Source organism: Zingiber officinale, chromosome 11B (genome assembly GCF_018446385.1).
Source record: "Zingiber officinale cultivar Zhangliang chromosome 11B, Zo_v1.1, whole genome shotgun sequence".
NCBI classification, from domain to species: domain Eukaryota; kingdom Viridiplantae; phylum Streptophyta; class Magnoliopsida; order Zingiberales; family Zingiberaceae; genus Zingiber; species Zingiber officinale.
Genome location: NC_056007.1, coordinates 5,889,307 through 5,898,878, shown reverse-complemented (window position 1 = coordinate 5,898,878; position 9,572 = coordinate 5,889,307).

Below are 9,572 nucleotides of genomic sequence, written 5' to 3'. Positions count from 1 at the left end.
CGACAATAGAAGCTATACATCTCCTTAGACAATTAATTGAAAAATATCGGGAGCAAAAATAAGATCTACACATGATATTCATTAACTTAGAAAAAGCTTATGATAGTGTCCCAAGAGAAATTATATGGAGAATTTTAGAAAAGAGAGGTGTTAGCGTAACATATATTGAACTAATTAAGGATATGTATGAGGATGTAATGACCAGAGTAAAGACTTCAGGCGGAGTAACTGAAGCATTTCCAATAAAGATAGGGTTACATCAAGGATCAACCCTAAGTCCCTATCTTTTTACACTAATTATGGATGAACTCACTGCACACATTCAAGACACAGTACCGTGGTGCATGTTGTTTGCAGATGATATTATTTTGGTGGATGAGACACGTGAAGGAGTAAATGCTAAGCTAGAATCTTGGAGGGAAACACTAGAAGGGAAATGTTTTAAGCTTAGTAGATTAAAGACAGAATATATAGAATTTAAGTTTAGCAATATTAGAAGTAATGAAACAATTGTTAAGATAGGCGAGGACGAGTTGCCCGGAACCGAGAGATTTAAATATTTAGGATCATTTTTACAAAATGATGGAGGGATTGAGAGAGATATCTTACATAGAATACAAGCAGGATGGGTGAAATGGAGGGGAGCGTCGGGTGTTTTATGTGACCGTAAAGTACCTCTTAAACTTAAAGGTAAGTTCTATAAAATCGCAATTAGACCTACTATGTTATATGGAGCTAAATGTTGGGCTATGACTCGAGCACATGAGCATAAGATGAGAGTTGCAGAGATGAGGATGTTAAGGTGGATGTGTGGACATACGAAGATGGACAAAATAAGGAATGAGAGCATTAGAGAGAAAGTCGGAGTTGCATTTATTGAGGACAAACTCCGAGAGACACGTTTAAGATGGTACGGACATGTACTTAGATGACCAATAAATGCTCCAGTTAGGCGATGTGAAACTATGATAAACATGTATATCAAACGAGGAAGAGGACGACCAAAAAAGACTTGGTTAGCAACAATAAAATAAGATAACATTTATTTAAATATAGATGATGATATAATAGGAGATAGGGCTCAATGGCGTAAAATGATTCATACAGCCGACCCCACCTAGTGGGAAAAGGCTTGGTTGTTGTTGCTGTATAGTTTGAGTCAGAATAATCTAAAAGATCAAAAGTATGTCAAGTCGGCTTGCAGTTAGGTATAATAGACTATCTACGACACTTCTATAATACTTTAGGTCTACTAGTATTCCATTAGGATCACTATCTATATTTTGATTTACTGTCATTGGTGTTTTTATTTCTTTAGTATTATCCATTCCAAACTTTTTAAGTAATTCTTTTGTGTATTTTTCTTGATAGGCGTAATTACCTTCATTAGTTTGTTTAATTTGTAAGCCTAAAAAGAAGGTTAACTGACCTACTAAATTCATTTCAAATTCTTGTTCCATTAGGTTTATAAATTCGTGTAAAAAGTCCGAGTTTGTGGATCCAAAAATTATGTCGTCGACATAAATTTGGGTAACAAAAATATCTGATTTAAAAGTTTTAAAAAACAAGGTTGGATCAATTCGACCTTGTTTGAATTTTTTTGAGATCAGATGGGTGGATAATCGTTCATATCATGTCCTAGGTGCTTGTTTTAGACCGTATAGTGCCCTTTTTAATTTGAAAACATAATCAGGATGTTCTAGACGTTCAAATGCAGGTGGTTGACCTATATACTTCTACTTTTATTAATCCATTTAAGAAGGTTGATTTGGCATCCATTTAGTATAACTTAAATCCTTTATAAGCTTTTTAGCTTAATAACATCCTAATGGACTCAAGTCTAGCTACTGGAGCATAGGTGTCACTCCCTAAGTAGTCTCTGCCAGAAGAAATTTCAGTAGCATCTCACCTGTACGGGTGACAATCTGAAACTTCCTACAATAATCTAGATACCTTGACCAACATGGTCGGAACAACATATATGATAACATACCACGTAGTTTAATAGTAAAACTAAACTAATGCAACGATAAAGAAAAAAATCCTACTCAACTACACCCATAAAGCTCAAAACTTATATCCTACTCAACTACACCCATAAAACACAAATCACAATGACGCAAATAAAATCCACTCACCTCTTCTGCCGTCCAGGTAGGCATGTAGCAGAACATATCCAAATTAAAACCTCATCGACATATAAAGGAAAACCCATACAATATCCATAGAGCAAAACCAGAACAAGTCTGAAATATAGTCTAGATAGTATAATAAGAAAACCAAAAGATAAAACACACATCCTTACGATCTGTAGGGGGCCTAGCGACTGGAGATCTTCGGACAGCCTCAACCTGAAATAGTAATATCAACGGGGTGAGTCAACTCCTCAGCGGATAACTACTGACATGCATAGTAAGAAAATAACCAATAGCAATAATTATGTGTACAGTCTACTGATATAGAAATGATAAATGAAAACTAAAATATATAGAAGAAAAATTATATTAACCAGGACTTGGTGTATGGGTAATAGATCAAGAGGTATAGAAATCATGTATGCATGTCAAGCATATGCATCCACCAAATATGCAGCAAATAAGTGCAGCAAACACAAGCAATCAATGCATCAATGCATATGATGACAATGACATGTCTTGGTCACCCCTATTGCCAATCAGCTGTCACACACACAATGGTGAGACCGAGTGGGTAGGGATGTGACAACCATGCACTTTGCCATCACTACTCCTGTGTGACCGAGTGGACGGGATGCTGTCGGAGTATACCAATCCTCCTTACCCCAAATCATAAGTGGGGGAGCACAATGCTCTCATCTCCCTGAGCCAGTCCAGAGGAGGGATCCCTACTAGCTATCATGCTGCGTCACACTACCTAAGAGCGGACCAAACAAGCCCAACAGAGCAAAACTGTCTACCGGCTACCACACTGCGTCACCAGACCAGTGGAGCCTAACAGAGCAGAACTGCCTGCCGGCTACCACGCTGAGTCACCGGACCAGCGAAGCCTAACAGTAGAACTACCACACAACCTGTTGAATCCTGTGGTAGTTTTGACGTGATCAACCAAGTTTAGGTTAGGTCCAGTTTGTCTGATCCCTGTGTCTAAGTGTGCAGGAACTTAGGAGCGCAGGAAGTCGAGCGGAAGACGCAGTTAGCGAGAAGGACGGCACAGGAAGGTAGCCGACGGGCTCGGTGCGTCCGAAGGACGAGAGAGCTGCAGAAGAGTACACCGATGGGCGTGAAGAACGTGCGCGGCGTGAGAGGGACGTAAAGCAGGGAAGGAAGACTGCTCGAGGAGAAGGCCAGGAACTGGGTTCGGGTGAGCCCTATTCCGGATGGCCGAAATCACCCAAGGAAGCCGAACCTGAACAAGTCAACAGGAAGTTGACTTGTTAATGGTTCGGTCAACCGAACACCCTGATCGGTCGACCGAACCCCTTTGCATCAGAGCACAACCATTGGTGACACGTTAGCATCACATCAGCCAGCGGTGAAGCGATCGGTTGACCAAACCTCATGATCGGTCGACCGAACCCAAGTTTATCCAGAGACTCAGTCGAGCGTTTTGATCAGGCCGACTCGGCTGGAAGTCGTTGGCCGATCGGTCGATCGAACATAAGTATCGGTCGACCGAACTCAAGCTCTATCCATAGAGACTGCACCTGGACGGAAGGATGGGCAGGTACAGCAGGTTCGGTCGACCGAACCTGGGGATCGATCGACCGATCCCTCTCGAGTCAAACCTGATCCCGAAGGTTCAGGTTATCTGATAAGCTCTAGAACCCCTATATAAAGGAGGGTCTCGGGAAGCATTAGAAGACAACGAACACGAATGAAATAGTAACTCTTGTACTCTCATTCTTTTAGCATCTACTGTGCTGTCAAAGTGTAAAAGGCTTCTCCGCCTTCAGAGAAGGAGTTTTCTTACTGCGTTTTTTTCTTACTACCCTGGATTAACAACCCTCTTGGTTGTAACCAGGTTAATTTCTGTCTCCTTTTATTTTTGCTATTAATTTTATTGTTGTTGTTTTATCTTAAGAGTTGAAAAGCTTTGAGGACCGTATAATATTTATTGCAGGCAATTCACCCCCCTCTTGTCGGTCCCTGCTGCACCAACAAGTGGTATCAGAGCCAAAAGCCTCAGAAGGACTAACCACTATCTGAAGCACAAAGATCAGAACAATGGCCGGCGCGAACATTCATCCCCCGAAATTCGACGGAGATTTCGCTACATGAAAGCGAAAAATGGAGGTATTCTTTAAAACGGATTTTGACATTCTTATTACAATGAAATATGATTTTGCAGCGTCGAAAGATAAAGAAGAAAACACGTAGAGCAAGAAGGAGCAAGCCGATTTTGTCGCCAACGGAAAGGCAGAATTTCACCTGCTTAGCTTGCTGCCACCACAAGAGGTAAGTCAAATCGGAAGCTACGACTCCGCGAAAGACCTCTGGGAAAAATTCCTGGAGCTTCACGAAGGTACCTCGGAATCTAAGCTGGTGAGGCGCGACATCCTCCGGAACCAGTTAACGAACCTCCGGATGAACAACGGCGAGAAGGTAGCGCAACTCCAAGCAAGGATCAAAGAGCTAATCACGCAACTAACCAATCTTGGAGAAGAAGTAACGAACCGAGACTCGATCTGGTACGCGCTCAACGCCTTCCCCAGAACTCTAGAATGGGCGTCCTTAGTAGATGCATATTATATCTCTAAGGACTTCGAGATAATTACTTTAGAAAATTTGTTTTCTACTCTTGAACTTCACGAATCTCGAGTTGCAGAGCCCAATGGAGTAGAAAAGATTAGTCAGAACATCGCTTTGAAGGCAAGAACAAACGGTTCTGACTCCGAAGCCTCGATCGACGGATCGGAAGCGGTACTACTGGTAAGACGCTTTAATAAATTTTTTAATTCTAATAAATTTAGATCACAGTCGAAAAAGCTCCAGCAAAAGAAAAGGGTGGTTCGTTGCTACAATTGCAACGAAGAAGGACATATCAAAGATGATTGCCCAAAACTGAAGAGCAAAAGTAAAGAAAAGAGTAAGAAGCCATTTCGACCCAAATACAACCTAAATGCCACGTGGGATGATTCATCGTCCTCCGAATCCGAAGTCAAAGAATTCTCAGGACTAGCACTGATGGCCAACCATCAGCTAGAAGAAACGTCTAGCTCAGAAATGAGCATAGATGAAGGGGGAGGAACAACAGAAGAAGAAGAAAGCTGTGATGAAGGGGGAGCATCGCAAGACGAGATAAGTAAGGTATGTGCCCTAAACCCTAAACAGTCCTTTCGTTTTATTAAAGCTCTTTCTAAAGAATTAGATAAAGTAGAAAAGGAAAATGAATATTTGAAATCAGAAAATGAAGTTTTAAAATTAGAAATTAAAAAATTGAAAACTGATGCATGTTTTAAAAATACTTTTCCACATTCAAAAATAAAGTTATATGAAAAATTAAATTGGTACATAAGGAAGCATCAGAGTTAACTTAGGAAAATACCAAGAAACTATGTACCCCCTAAGTTTTTGACCAACCCAGTAGGTAGGAACCTTTATTGGGTTCCAAAATCTTTACTAGTTTAAATTTCTCTTTTAGTTAAAAGCTTACAGTGAGAAAACTAAACATTGAGTTTATTTATGGAAGCTTTGTCTAAGAAAGTGGTTGTTGCTCCAATAACCAAGAAGGCCTAGTGCCTCGCCACGACCTGGAAGCCGAAATATCGAAATGTTTAATTAACTTTCTGATAAAAACATTAAAATTAGAATTAAATAATACTTTGAAAAGTTTTTAAACATTTCCTTAGAAATTCTTTTTTAACACTCTAGAAAAAGTGTTTCTTGAAATTTTTACTTAGAATTTTTTTTTAATTCTGAAAATTCATTTTAACTTAGAAATTTGTTTGCACCCCATTTTTGTTGTGATCAAAGGGGGAGAATAAAGATAAGTTCAGTTAGGGGGAGTTAGTTAATTTTTTTTTAGATTTTCATGTAATTTTCATGTTGCAATTTATTTTAAAGTTGCAAATTTATGCCTAAATTGTTAGCTTAGTAATTTGTTTAAATTACTATCTGTTTGTTTTACCCTAACCAGAACTTGGGTTGATGCACATCAAAAAGGAGGAGATTGTTGAACCCCGTGGTAGTTTTGATGTGATCAACCAAGTTTAGGTTAGGTCCTGTTTGTCTGATCCCTATGTCTAAGTGTGCAGCAACTTAGGAGCGCAGGAAGTCGAGCGAAAGACGCAACTAGCGAGAAGGACGGCACAAGAAGGTAGCCGACGGGCTCGGTGCGTCCGAAGGACGAGAGAGCTGCGGAAGAGTACACCGGTGGGTGTGAAGAACATGCGCGGCGTTCGAGGGACGTAAAGCCAAGAAGGAAGACTGCTCGAGGAGAAGGCTGGGAACTGGGTTCGGGTGAGCCCTATTCCGGATGGACGAAATCACCCAAGGAAGCCGAACCTGAACAAGTCAACTGGAAGTAAACTTGTCAATGGTTCAGTCGACCGAACACCCTGATCGGTTGACCGAACCCCTTTGCATCAGAGCACAGCCGTTGGTGACACGTCAGCATCACATCAACCAGCGGTGAAGCAATCGGTTGACTGAACCTCATGATCGGTCGACCGAACCCAATTTTATCCAGAGACTCAGTCAAGCGTTTTGATCGGGCCAACTCGGCTGGAGGCCGTTGGCCAATCGGTCGACCGACCATAAGTATCGGTCGACCGAACCCAAGCTCTATCCACAGAGACTGCACCTGGACGGAAGGATGGGCAGGTACAGCAGGTTCGGTCGACCGAACCTGGGGATCAGTCGACCGATCCCTCTCGAGTCAAACCTGATCCCGAAGGTTCAAGTTATCTGATAAGCTCTAGAACCCCTATATAAAGGAGGGTCTCGGGTAGCTTTAGAAGACAACGAACACGAACGAAATAGCAACTCTTGTACTCTCATTCTCTTAGCATCTACTGTGCTGTCAAAATGTAAAAGGCTTCTCCGCCTTCAGAGAAGGAGTTTTCTTACTGCGCTTTTTTCTTACTGCCCTGGATTAACAACCCTCTTGGTTGTAACCAGGTTAATTTCTGTCTCCTTTTATTTATGCTATTAATTTTATTATTGTTGCTTTATCTTAAGAGTTGAAAAGCTTTGAGGAGGGTATAATATTTATTGTAGGCAATTCACCCCCCTCTTGCCGGTCCCCGCTGCACCAACACACCCTGCCTGACATACCACCAACCCATGAGTGGTGGTGTGTACAGATTTATGTAACTAGCGATGTGCTCAACAATAATGGAGCTGACTATCGCACAGCATGTAATCATGCAAGATGGTGCATGACACTAAGCATGGAAATAGCCTGATCCTGTCCATCTCTACATAATGTGTACTATAGGATAAATAGATCCAATCAATGGTCTAGGTACACAGGGCAGATATGGTATAAAAACCTAGGTCCTGAACATAATAAGGCATGGTTATATCACTACCCATATAAGCATATATAATCAGGTGGGTACTAACATGAAATGTAAAATAGGTAAGCAAAAACATGCATGTAACAGGTATTCGGTAGTGACAAACCGATGCAGATATGAAACATAATCATTACTACTTGTTAAAAACTACTATGCATATCAAATGACATATCAAAATAGATAAGTCAAGGTACCCGCCTTCAATATAGATCGAATCGAATTAATCCAATGTTGAGACACCCGTCTCGAATCACAGTCTCAAGTCGGAACTTCCTTGTTGGCTCACAGCTAGAAAACGTCTGTCGGAGAATGCTAACTGAAGGTGCTTGCTGCCGGAGCTCTGTGAATCTACTGCCATGAAAAATCATACCCATTAGCACAACTGAAATCAACACCTAATCTCTACAAACCTATACAGAAAATGCAAACTCCACTTCCTACCAATCTGATATCAGCCATAGCTTACCCCACATCAGCCGCTGACCTCCTTCCTCTCTGGCTTCAAACCAAGTCCACACACACTTACCCTAAATCCTGATCTACAAGCTTCTATTAAAGGTGGTGTCTCTGAAATCCCAACTTCCTTCGAAATCCAATACACAAGATCTCAGCAAGTCCTCTAGAGTCTGAATGGTCCGCTCTGACTATTCATCAGTTTGTGGATGGAAAGCTGTACTGAAACGAAGTTGAGTGCCCAAGGCCTGCTGCAGACTCTGCCAGAATCTGGACGTGAACCGAGGGTCTCTATCCAAAATAATAATCAAAGGAACACCATGTAATCTGATGATCTCCCGGCAATACAGATCTCAGCAAGTCCTCTAGAGTCTAAATGGTCCGCTCTGACTATCCATCAGTCTGCGGACGGAAAGTTGTACTGAAATGGAGCCGAGTGCCCAAGGCCTGCTGCAGACTCTGCCAGAATCTGGACGTGAACCAAGGGTCTCTATCCAAAATAATACTTAAAGGAACACCATGTAATATGATGATCTCCCGGTAATATAGATCTGCCAATCGATCTAGGGAATCAGTCTTTCGGATCGCTAAGAAGTGCGCCGATTTGGTTAATCGATCAACGATTACCCAAATCGTGTCATGGCCTCGTCGTGTCCTAGGCAAACCCACCACAAAATCTATGGTAATGTGTTCCCATTTCCACTCAGGAATAGGAATCCACTGAAGTAATCCGGCAGGTCTCTAGTGCTCAGCCTTCACATGCTCATAGACAAGACATCTAGCTACGAATTCCGTGATGTCTTTCTTCATGCCGTTCCACTAGTAGGAACGCGTCAAATCTCGATACATACGGGTCCCGCCTGGGTGGATAGCAAATCAGGAGCGATGAGCCTCTTGAAGTAGTTCCTCCCTGACTAGGTGAGATGGAGGTACGCATAATCGACCTTGAAAATATATAATACCCGCATCATCTCAGGTGAATTCTGTCTGCTGCCTGGAAGCTATCTGGCTGCCAATGAACTGAAAATGCTAATCACCAACCTGGGCCTCTTGGATCCTCATCCTGATTGACGACTGAGCAACCATAGTAACCAAAACACCTAGCTCTGTCTGTCCCTGCTCCTCAAGGCCCAACTCGGAGAAACCCTGAATCAAGTCCGTGACTGAAGCTCGGTGGCAACCTAAAGTCCCTCTGGACTTCCTGCTGAGTGCATCAGTAATCACATTAGCTTTCCCTGGGTGGTAGCTAATGGTACAGTCATAATCCTTCAGGAACTCCATCCATCTCCTCTATTGGAGATTAAGTTTCTTCTGGGTGAAATATATTTGAGACTCTTATGATCCGTGGGAATCTCAAAGGTAATGCCGTACAGATGATGTCGCCAAATCTTCAAAGCAAAGATGATGGCGGCTAGCTCCAAATCATGTACTGGGTAGTTCTTCTCATGTTCCTTCAACTGACAAGAAGCATAGGAGACTACCCTGTCGTGCTGCATCAGGACAGCACCTAAACCCTGAAGAGATGTGTCGGTATAGAGTACGAATCCGTCCTCTCCAGAGGGTAAAACAAAAACTAGAGTCGACACTAATCTCCGCTTCAGCTCCTTGAAGCTGGTCTCAT